The sequence below is a fragment of the Lolium rigidum genome, chromosome 3 (assembly GCF_022539505.1).
Source record: "Lolium rigidum isolate FL_2022 chromosome 3, APGP_CSIRO_Lrig_0.1, whole genome shotgun sequence".
Taxonomy (NCBI): domain Eukaryota; kingdom Viridiplantae; phylum Streptophyta; class Magnoliopsida; order Poales; family Poaceae; genus Lolium; species Lolium rigidum.
In genome coordinates this window covers 116,032,825-116,045,280 of record NC_061510.1, presented here as the reverse complement: position 1 = coordinate 116,045,280, position 12,456 = coordinate 116,032,825, and positions in this window count along the sequence as shown.

The window sequence follows — 12,456 nt, the reverse complement described above, 5'->3', positions numbered from 1 at the left end:
ATTGGATCTGGAGACAACAGGAAAATAGGGCGATAGAGACAACAAAGGCAAGCCGGTGCCACAGATCTAGCAGCTCGGCGCCAGAGACGAGAGGGTGATGGAGCCAGTGCCAGCGATCTGCAAAGTTGGAGCAAATCAAAATCACCACCGTTGACATCGCCTCCCTAGAGGAAAAGTGACGATGGATTTGTTCTCCACTGGTGGTGACCGAGTAAGGGAAAAATGAGGCTACATTTCGCGCCAAACCTCCAATCTATTTTTTTGGCTCCCGCCATCACCAAGCTTGCTCCCCCACGCTTGATGTTTCTTTCTTTGCGCCTGCCAGCGTCTAGCTGAGTGGCAACCCTTAATTCGGACCTCCTCACTCTCGAGCCTAGCCGAGGCTGCTTTGTGATAGAACATGGAACACCTGAGCAACAAAACTAGCAATTTTATTCTTCCCGGAGCTTGGGTTCGCGAGCAATCAAACAAGCCCCATTTTGTGGGGCTATTTGCATACCCAAAACTAGTTTTTCGATGCCCATGTATTTAACTCATCGAGATATATATGCATGTGTTCTGCTAGTGCCGCGCCCCAAATAGGCGTTGGTAGTAGCTCCAACACAATGCTATTGGAGGTACCGACACAACGCTCCTTGGTTTCGGGACGACCTTCGAACACCGGCGAACCCAATACGGTATGCCCCTTTTTTGTTTATCAAATTACAGTATCTTGCATAGTTTTAAACAATAGTTGAAATACTATTAAATTGTTCAAACACATAAATAGTTCCACACAATAATCCCAACAGATAAATTAAATTATTCATACAAGAATTCAAATAAATTACAATTCAACCTATCCAAGAATCATGCGAATTTTGCTCTCATATCCCGCAAATTCTCAACTAGATCTTTAGTTCAGGATGAACTTGTGCATCTCGAATTTCTTGATGCTTGGCCAGTACATGATCAAGTTTTCCAAGAGATCACTGATGATCAAATTGACCGACATCATCCACTGGTTCTTCCCGCTCACTCTCGATGATCACTGTGTGCATGATCACATAATAGTTCATCACCTCCCACATGTGAGAATCCAACTAGGTAAGAGCATGGTAAAAAAATGGTAAAACGACGCTACAACACACCAAAAGCATGCTCAACATCCTACCGACATGCATCATGGCATTGAGAAAAATAAGCTCTCTTCTCTACTTCTCGGGGTCTGGGATTGTCTTCACAAATGTAGTGTACAATGGATAGATACCATCAGCTAGATAGCACCACTTGTCGTATCTGTGGCCATTGATCTCATAGTTGACGGCCGGAGCATGTCCCTTAGCTAGTCTTGCAACCACCGGAGAGTGATATACCTTGCCATGCCAAAAAAAAAAGTGTGCCAAATCCAGAGGTCATTATCAGCCACAGCTTCAAGTATCACATTGCACTCTCCAGTATGACCTTTATACAACCCTTGCTAAGAAAATAGGCTATTCTCCCAACCCGACGCATGCAGTTGATGCCCTGAGCATCCCAGAAAATTCTCTTGCTACATTTTGTGCCAGGATTCAAATTGTATCTTCTGCGTTTGGTGCTTCCAAATAGTGTGGCTCAACGACTGCTCGACTAAACCAGTAGAGACTCTCGGAGCATGTTGAAAGACATACACAAATAGTCTCTTGTGCATCTGGAGGAGATCCATACGCAAGACACTATAGAGAAGTTGTGCACTCCTGAACTGATGAGAAGCCCCACAATCATGTGTTGCGTTTTCTTGCACATGAAAGAGGTGTCATACTCCCTCACGCCGAACACAATCAGCATGAACACCTCCTTATTCATCCTGAATTGCCGCCATAAATACTTAGCCGTATGTGTTGTTTCATCTTTGAAGTAGTCGGAGTCAAACAATATTGCGTCGGCAAACCAATTCCGGTCATTGTTCTTCACCTTCCCAACCCTCGATCATCAGCGTTGAGGGCATGCGAGTATCTGTTGTTGAAGGCGGAGGAGTTTGGTCAAGATCAGTAGCCGTGGTTATTTGTCGGCGCTGGCATCAACGGCCTCTTTCATCAACAGTTGCATCCTTATCTCGTCGTCATTGTCCATTGCGCCAAACCGCCGAACAACTTGTGGGAGGGGCGAACAACCAAGGATGACGGCGGGACCGGTGGCACCGTCTGATGTTCCTACCGAACAACGACGTTTGATGGCCAAACATGGCGGTGGCACCTGCGGCGGTGGGGATTCTGGGTGGGCGGGCGGGATGCAAACACGGGGAGACGAGTGTGACGACGGCGATGGTTATCCAGCGGGGTAAGAGGTAGATCGTGAGGGGGTGGAGGGGTGGGGAATGAATATGTGCGACTGCCCGAGAGTGAAATCCTACGTGGGCTGGAGTGCGGCGCTCCCAACCCAGCCCTTGCGACTAGAGGTTGGCGTAGAGTTGCTAGCTATACTATTTGGCTTTAAAATGTGTCGGCTACTCTTCTTTTTACGGGAAATGTGCCGGCTACTTTTAAGTGGTGGGAGCCCTTTCTATACCAGGTATTCTCACAAGGTTATTGGGATCGCTATCGAGATCACCGGCGAAGATGCTCTAACTAAGTGAATCCATAGTTGAACGTTGTCTGAATCAGACTTCGCGTCAGCTCGATTAATTCCTGAGACGGAGATATATGTGTCACTGTTGCTGGTGGTCTGGTTAGTGCACGGCTGATTGGCCGGTCAATCTTTTGCTGCTCTACGACCCTACACAGCGAACTGCGTCGAATTATCAGCGTCTGTCGATCCGTTTAGTCGCTAGAGTAGCAAGGGAGAAGAAGCATCGACCGTTTGCCTAAGCTGAGATTGGTATGTGCATGCTTTGCTGTCAGCCTTTTTTTCTTCCCCTCCATGCATCCTTGTGTGTCGATCGACTTCGTTGTGCAATTATTTTGCGATTGCTCGATCGATCTAGCGACTGGGATGCATAAAGTTCCATAGCTAACCTACATGAGCGGCACGGGGGTCCAGTGGCAAAATAATTGTGCGTGGGTGCGTACTAGAGAGTTTGGAGTTGGGACCAATAAACATTGCTGCAGTTCCACGAGACTACCTTGTCAGCTTCCGGGGGCGTGACGAGAGGCCAGATGCACTCGCATGTGCTGCCTGCGCCTATGATCATCCCTTTAACTATACCGTAGAAACTAGAAAGTTCAAGCTTTCAGTACATATCCGATCGATGATGGTAAATATGATGCATGAGGCTTCGCAAGAGAAATATCCGATCGATGATGGTAAGTATCCTTTGTGTCGTTGATGCATGTTCAGTTCTAGTAGGAGAGAATTATTAGGGCCAACTGCCGATTGGACGAGTTGGATTGCTCACCGGCCGGTGACTATGTGCCACACATCATGAGCCGAGCCATGATGGTGGTTTGTCCGTTGGCGCGCGCGCGCGTTGATCGCTCGAGAGAGGACTGGGGTTTCGGCTCAGATCAGTCCGGTGCTGCTGCCATGTGGATGTGGGTGCATTGTATGAGTTGTATCGTGACAAAGCCCAACTGTTACCAGATTGCTACGTGCATGCTACCATGATGATTGGAAATGTGTCTACTAATGTCTATCGTGTGAAGGTATAGAGACGCAAGAATGCGCGACTTCTTTTTCTTAGCCTCAGGTATTGACCCATGTACAAGTTACTATCATGTCAAGGTTGCAATCGAATGTGAAGGTGGGAAAGCAACGCCTCTTCCTCTAAAGTTAACCGGTACTCCTGCTAGGTCGAGCTTGTTCTTTTGGATCTGCGTGGATAGTACGACACAGAAAACCTAACCTAGCAGCTTGACGCCAAAAAAAAAAAACGACGCGTTTGCGTTGGCCCACCCCGAGAGCAAATTTGAGTTGGGCATGAGCCAGCGCGGATGCATTGGGCCGCAGATCCTTCCGTGTAGTCCTCAGGCTCGCCTGGCAGCGACCAGAGGCCCATTCACATCTGAATCGGCAGACAATGTTGTCGCCTTCTGCACGCACCTTTAATGTCGACCGCTTCGCCTCCTCCGCCTCTAAACTTGTTGGCAACATTGTACCCTTATGCATGAGTCTTCAATGATGACCACTTCGCCTCTTGCGTCAGAATTGATGGTGGCCGTCTGTGGTCCTTTTTAAGGCAATCGACCACACCAGTCATTACCCATATGACGTTGTCACACTTGATAGGGCAAAGGTGGCCGATCTTTCGATGAGACGAGGATAATTCGATTTGTTGGTGGAGTTCGTGCTTGACGATCCGACTACACGTGCAAAGCTCGTGCGCCAATGCAATCGCTAGGACAATCTCCGGGAGTTACCGATCTTGCGGATGCACGATCGACCCGACCGCCGAGGGTCTTAATTCCTACCCGAAATCGAGAACAAGTAAGAACTAATAATGCAATCGGAATTATTGCGGATATAGATGAAAGCTTTATTGAAAAGGCGGGATTCCGAATAGTCGGTCTTGTTCGGGCGTTGGCCTCAAAAGAAGTACACGAGAGTTGCAACAATGGCTAACTTTTAGTCTAATCAAAATCCGAGTCTAAACGTGACGGCTATGGGGGTATTTAAAGGAGGAAAAGGTGGGGTTTCGGCCAACCATACGTATGGTGGTCGAACCAAACCCTAGAAGGCCTTTCCCCTTCAATACGGACTCTAAAAAGTGGCTGACTTAAATCCTGCTGAAAATGACATGGGCCTGGCCCAAAACTAAAGGTGACGCAGACACCATAACATGCTATGGACGAAATTATGAAGTGGGAAACTCTATATTTCGTCCATGTCTTCATCTCTTCTTATGGTGGCTTCAAAGTTCTGAAATCTCCACTTGCGGCGTCATCTTCAATCCTCAAACGCTTGCTGCCATCTCCTCCATGCGTGATCATGCTCCAATGCTTGTCCTCCTCATCCATGCTTGGTCCATCATTCCTAAGAGTAACAAACATATCTGATTTAGGCAGCATCATATTCTCATGTATGTGAGGAATTGTTCCAAGAAACGAAAGTACTCGATAGTTAAGTTGTTTGGCACGAGCTCGAGTGATTGGTCCTTGTATTTGTGTGGCTGTAGGTACAGCGGTTGTATCAAGAGATGGGATGTCCTCATCATGCCCCCTTCTTGAATTGAAGTCGTCCTCGACGAAAGCTCCTCTTCTTCACCAAAGTAAGACTTCAAATCGCAATGTTAAATGTAGGACTAACCGGACCCAATTCCGCAGAAGCTCAAGTTTATATGCATTATCATTTATTTTCTCTAACACCTTAAAAGGACCAGACAGCGCGTGGCATTAGTTTCGACTTGCGCAATTCAGGAAAACGATCTTTGCGCAAATGCAACCAAACAAGATCACCAACATCAAACACAACATGTTTTCTTTCTCTATCCCCGACAATTTTATACTTAGTATTCATGCGTGCTATGTTGTCTTTAGTAGTCTCATGCAATTTTAGTATCAATTCAAGCACGGTTTGTAGCATCCAAATTATTTTGCACAGAAGATGGTAAAGGCAACAAATCAATAGGTGCACGTGGTACAAAACCATAAACAATCTCAAATGGGCACATCTTAGTGGTAGAATGCAGCGAGCGATTGTAAGCAAATTCAACATGAGGTAAACATTCTTCCCACAATTTTAAGTTCTTCTTCAAAACAGCCCGCAACATAGTAGACAAAGTTCTATTTACTACTTCAGTTTGTCCATCAGTTTGGGGATGACATGTAGTACTAAACAGCAATTTAGTCCCCAACTTAGCCCATAAACATCTCCAAAAGTGGCTAAGAAACTTAGTATCACGATCGTAAACAATAGTATTTGGCACACCATGTAAACGCACAATTTCGCGAAAGAACAAATCAGCAACATGTGTAGCATCATCAGCTTTGTGACATGGAATAAAGTGTGCCATCTTAGAAAACCTATCCACAACAACAAAGATACTATCCCTCCCCTTCGTGTACGAGGCAAACCCAAAACGAAATCCATAGAAATATCCTCCCAAGGTACACTAGGAACAGGAAGAGGCATATATAAACCATGTGGATTAAGTCGAGACTTAGCTTTTTGACATGTAGTGCAGCGCGCCACAAATCTCTCAACATCTCGACGCATACGTGGCCAAAAGAAGTGTGCAGCAAGTACATCCTCCGTCTTCTTCACACCAAAGTGACCCATCAATCCTCCTCCATGCGCCTCCCGTAACAACAAAAGACGAACGGAACCATCTGGGATGCATAGCTTGTTAGCACGGAACACAAATCCATCATTGAGGACGAATTTGTTCCATGTTCTACCATCTTTACAATTCAGCAACACATCTTTAAAATCAGCATCAAGCAAGTATTGTTCCTTTATGGTTTCTAATCCAAAAATCTTGAAGTCAAGTTGAGATAGCATAGTATAACGGCGCGACAAAGCATCAGCAATAACATTATCTTTACCCTTTTTGTGTTTGATAACATAAGGAAAAGACTCTATAAACTCAACCCACTTTGCATGGCGACGATTCAACTTAGCTTGACTACGAATATGCTTCAAAGATTCATGATCCGAATGTATAACAAATTCTTTAGGCCATAAATAATGTTGCCAAGTTTCTAATGTCCGAACCAGCGCATATAATTCTTTATCATAAGTAGAATAGTTCGGACTAGGCCCACTCAATTTTTCACTAAAATATGCAACAGGTTTGCCCTCTTGTAATAACACACCTCCCAAACCAATTCCACTAGCATCACATTCAAGCTCAAAAGTCTTATTGAAATCAGGAAGTTGGAGTAATGGAGCATGTGTTAACTTATCTTTCGGAATCATGAAGGCGTCTTGTTGTGCATCGCCCCACACAAAGGGCACATCCTTCTTTGTAAGCTCATTCAGCGGCGCAGCAATGGATCCAAAATCTTTAACAAAGCGCCTATAGAAGCCAGCCGAGGCCAAGAAAACTCCTCACTTGTGTGACCGTCTTTGGCTGCGGCCAACTCTCAATTGCCTCAATCTTGGCTGGATCAACTTCAATTCCCTGCGCAGTAACAACATAGCCAAGAAACGCAACTCGATTGGTGCAAAAGGTGCACTTCTCAAGATTACCATACAAACGTGCATCACGTAACGCATTGAAAACATCACGTAAATGATCCAAATGTTCCTCCAAAGATTTGCTATAAATCAGAATATCATCAAAATATACCACCACAAAACGTCCAATAAAAGCACGTAAAACTTCGTTCATCGGCCTCATGAAAGTACTAGGTGCATTAGTTAAACCAAAGGGCATTACTAACCACTCATATAAGCCGAACTTAGTTTTAAACGCTGTTTTCCATTCATCTCCTAATTTCATACGAATCTGGTGGTAACCACTACGCAAATCAACTTTAGAGAACATAACGGAACCACTCAATTCATCAAGCATATCATCTAAACGAGGTATTGGATGACGGTATCGAATGGTAATATTATTAATAGTTCTACAATCAGTACACATGCGTGAAGAACCATCCTTCTTAGGTACCAAGATAATAGGAACAAGACATGGGCTAAGAGACTCACGAATGTAACCTTTATCTTGGAGAACCTGAATTTGTCGCTGAATCTCTTTCGTCTCTTCAGATTGGTACGGTATGGTGCACGGTTGGGCAGCGACGCTCCCGGAATCAAGTCAATCCGGTGTTCTATGCCACGGATAGGTGGTAGTCCAGGGGGAACATCTTGTGGGAACACATCAATGAATTCCCGCAAAAGGTTAGCAACCGCAGTGGAAAGGAAGGAGGCATATCCTCAAATGAAAACAGAACTTCTTTGCAAATGATAGCATAGCATTGAGTAGTGTTCACATCAAGTTCAAGCAATATCAGATTTGCTAGCAAGCAAACAAGGATTTTTCAAACGAATTTCAGTAGCATGGTTCGAATCAGATTTAGTATTAGTCTTAGGTGGAACAAAATCTGCAGACAACAATCCGATTCTCACTCTTAAGTTTCTCCTCGTTTTTTACTCTACTAGCTCTAGCAAGATCATCTTTTAGTATTTGTTCAGGAGTCATAGGTTTGAGACCAATTTTCTTTCCATCATGCATAAGAGAATACCGATTAGTTTTACCATTATGAACAGATTCTCTATCAAATTGCCAAGGTCTACCAAGTAACAAAGAACAAGCTTGCATAGGTACAACATCACAATCCACAAAATCAGAATATGTACCAATGGTAAAATGCACACGTGTAGTTCTTGTTACCTTGAGCTTCCGAGAGCTCTCAAACCATTGTATGTAGTATGGATGTGTGCGCTGTCTTGTAGGAAGAGAAAGCTTCTCCACCATGTCAACGCTAGCCGATTATTGCAGCTCCCTCCATCAATGATGATCCTTATAGCTCGCTCTTTTACAACGCCTCTTGTTTGGAACAGATTGTGGCGTTGATCATGCTCAGCTTTGCTCAATTGCACGCTCAACACATGCCGTGCAACTAAGCTCCCGTACTCGATCGAGCGATGTCGCCTTCCATTACCTCCATCTCTCTCTCGTAATCGCAGTTGGCACCATCACGTGCAAGCAATAAGGGCCAATGTATCTTCATCAAAGTCACTTGCGTAATCATATTCTCCATCTTCACGCACCAACATCACACGCTTGGTTCTGCATTCTCTCTCTATGTGACCAAATCCCAAGCATTTGCGACATTGAATGTCGCGCGTCTTCCCCGTGGAGGCCATGGAAGATGAACTCCGAGGAGGACCAGCCGATGGTGTTGGTGTAGAGGCGGGGAGGTGCTCGTGATGCGGGCGCGGTGTACTTGGAGGTAGTAGGTGCCGGTGCAGTACCACGAGATTGTGGCGCTGATTGTCGCGGAGACCACGACGATGTACGACCTGCGTAAACGTTAGCTCTTCTCCATGGTGGTTGACGATCCCGCACTTCACGTTCAGCTTTGCAAGCAAGATGAAACAAGCGAGTAATAGTGTTGTACTCCTTATAATCTAAAATATGCTGAATCTCTTTATTCAAACCACCAAAGAAACGAGCAAGCATAGCCTCATTATCCTCTACAATACCACGGCGAATCATGCCGGCTTGCAATTCTTGATAATAGTCTTCTACGTAATGTTTTCCTTGTTCTAAGCGAGACAATTTTTTCAGCAAATCACGTTGATAATGTGGAGGAACAAAACGAGTACGCATAGCAAGTTTTAACCCAACCCATGTAGCAGGAATATTTGCTGCGTGTGTTCTACAATATTCGGACCACCAAATAGATGCGAAATCTGTGAACTCACAAGTAGCGGCACTAACACGCAAGTGATCGGGGTATTTTAAACATGCAAAGCGTTGTTCTACTTCCAATTCCCATGTAAGATATGCATCAGGATTATATCTACCCTCAAATGGCGGAATATTCGGTTTCAGTTTAGCAACATGATCATCATCATTACGTACCGGGCGTGGAGGTGGTCGAGCATGGCGGTTCAGCTGCCGTGGACGACCAGGTGCAGGTTGTTGGACTTCCTCGCCGTCCAGTACGTTCTCATCTACCTGCTCGTCCGCGTCCCCTTCATAATCTTCGTAGCCTTCATCAGAAGGCGCGTCATGTGCGGCTGCTGCAGCAGGAGCGGTACCCGCAGGAATGTCCGCACGAGGAACGCGGCGTGCGCGGCGTTGCACGTTGGCGCGAGGCGGCGGTAACCGAGTCAACAACTCCTGGAACTTGGCGTCGAGCTTGGTGTTGAAAGCTGCCTCGAGGCCATCCAGCTTGTCCAGGCGCGTCGGTGAGTTTGGCATCTACGTCACCAATGCGCGCCTCGGTGTCGCGTGCATGCCCACCCAAAAGGTGGGTGAAGTGAGCATGCAACTCCTCACTCGTCATCTTGGCCGGGTCAACGGCGTCGGTGTAGGTCCCGACATGGTTAGTACTCAAAAAGCACAAATGTATATGCCTAGAAACTACGGAATATGGTGGTTCACGCGCAATTCGTCAAGCAAAATACAAAGCTCTTACAAGTTCTTACCAAACGAGGAGGAAGGTGATACGGCAACCAACAAAGATCAGCTTCTCCAAAGATTGCCAAAGCGATTACACGGGGTCGACACGGTGCACGTGGAGACAATATGTGGAGCCGTAGGATGGCTTATATATGGTAGCAAAAACAGCAATTGTCAAAACAGCGATGCGATATTGAAAGTATGCTCAACAACGGTACCGTGTCTGGTCCTAGGCTAGACCGTACTAGAGACGCGAGCCTAGAACACTAACGAGGTCACGGCGCGGCACACAAGCAACTAGCAGCGATGAGGTGGCGATGATGTGGCGACGCGAGGTGCGAAAAATCACTATGATAGCAAGTGTCTCAAACTGATCCCCAAGGTCTAAAAACGAGTGTAGCCTCGAGAAAATTTTTTGTCGAAATTTCCGGAAAGTGCTCGAAAAGCGCGCGAGCGCAAAAAAATGTCGCTATAACGGCCAGTGGCGAAAAGTGATCGCCAAGTTGAAAAACCAATGTAGCCAGAAAAATTTTTCGGAGGCGGTTCCAGACTTTTTTTTTTTTTTGCTCTCCTTCCAATTCTTTACTGGCGGCCGAAACTTATCTCACGGAAATTTTTTCTGCAGCGCAAGATGATATTAGAAGGTAACAACTAAGTAGGAAAAACAATAAAACCTAATTCTACACGGGCTCTGTCGCGGCAGAGAAACAACACGAATCCTTGTCGCGGTAGGACACAGGGTATATGGTGGATACGGATGTATGTGGCAGGGTGTATAAGGTAATGGCGGAAGTATATGGTGGGTGGTGGCGGTGATCTGTGTATGGTGCGAGTGGCGGCGGCGTGACTAATATGACCAGAACTCGAAACTCTAAAGGAACTAGACGCTAAGACCAGCAACTCGACACGAAGATGCAGACACAAATTCAACTATGCAAAACCGAAAAGACAATGCAAGGCGTGGCAGGGGGTTTATGGGGCGAGATGATCTAAACCCTAACCGTATTTTTTGGCTTTTGCGTGGTTTATGGGTATGATGGCGGATGCAATCTACACTAGGAAAACGAGTAAAATCTCACCGAGCAACCCGAAATCCGATACCACTTGATAGGGCAAAGGTGGCCGATCTTTCGATGAGACGAGGATAATTCGATTTGTTGGTGGAGTTCGTGCTTGACGATCCGACTACACGTGCAAAGCTCGTGCGCCAATGCAATCGCTAGGACAATCTCCGGGAGTTACCGATCTTGCGGATGCACGATCGACCGACCGACGAGGGTCTTAATTCCTACCCGAAATCGAGAACAAGTAAGAACTAATAATGCAATCAGAATTATTGCGGATATAGATGAAAGCTTTATTGAAAAGGCGGGATTCCGAATAGTCGGTCTTGTTACGGGCGTTGGCCTCAAAAGAAGTACACGAGAGTTGCAGCAATGGCTAACTTTTAGTCTAATCAAAATCCGAGTCTAAACGTGACGGCTATGGGGGTATTTAAAGGAGGAAAAGGTGGGATTTCGGCCAACCATACGTATGGTGGTCGAACCAAACCCTAGAAGGCCTTTTCCCCTTCAATACGGACTCTAAAAAGTGGCTGACTTAAATCCTGCGAAAATGACATGGGCCTGGCCCAAAACTAAAGGTGACGCAGCACCATAACATGCTATGGACGAAATTATGAAGTGGGAAACTCTATATTTCGTCCATGTCTTCATCTCTTCTTATGGTGGCTTCAAAGTTCGGAAATCTCCACTTGCGGCGTCATCTTCAATCCTCAAACGCTTGCTGCCATCTCCTCCATGCGTGATCATGCTCCAATGCTTGTCCTCCTCATCCATGCTTGGTCCATCATTCCTAAGAGTAACAAACATATCTGATTTAGGCAGCATCATATTCTCATGTATGTGAGGAATTGTTCCAAGAAACGAAAGTACCTGATAGTTAAGTTGTTTGGCACGAGCTCGAGTGATTGGTCCTTGTATTTGTGTGGCTGTAGGTACAGCGGTTGTATCAAGAGACGGGATGTCCTCATCAACACACTTTAACCATATCGGGTGCGGTCCAACCGAAGGACCATGAAGCCCAAGGCGCAATGACAATCGAAGCCTAGGAACCTGGCGTGTAATACAAGAACCGGCCCATACATGGGTACTCAAACATGAAACCGACTCGAAGTCTTGAGACCTCGCCTCCAATATAAGGACCATGAGGTATCGGCGGGGAGGAAAAGACACACGATACATAACGTAGGTCACACCAGAGCCACCACGACGACGTTGTAACCCTAATCATTATCAATCAAAGAGCAGACAAGCAGCATGTAGGGTTTTGCCTCTAGGGGCATGAAGCTGGGTAAATCGTGTCCTATGTGTTGTGTTTGCACGCCGACGAATTCACTAGCGCATCCTCTTCCCTAAAACCCAGGCCCATATCTTATGGGCAATGCCGTGGTTGTTGTGAATATACTTCATGGGTATGCCTATGAC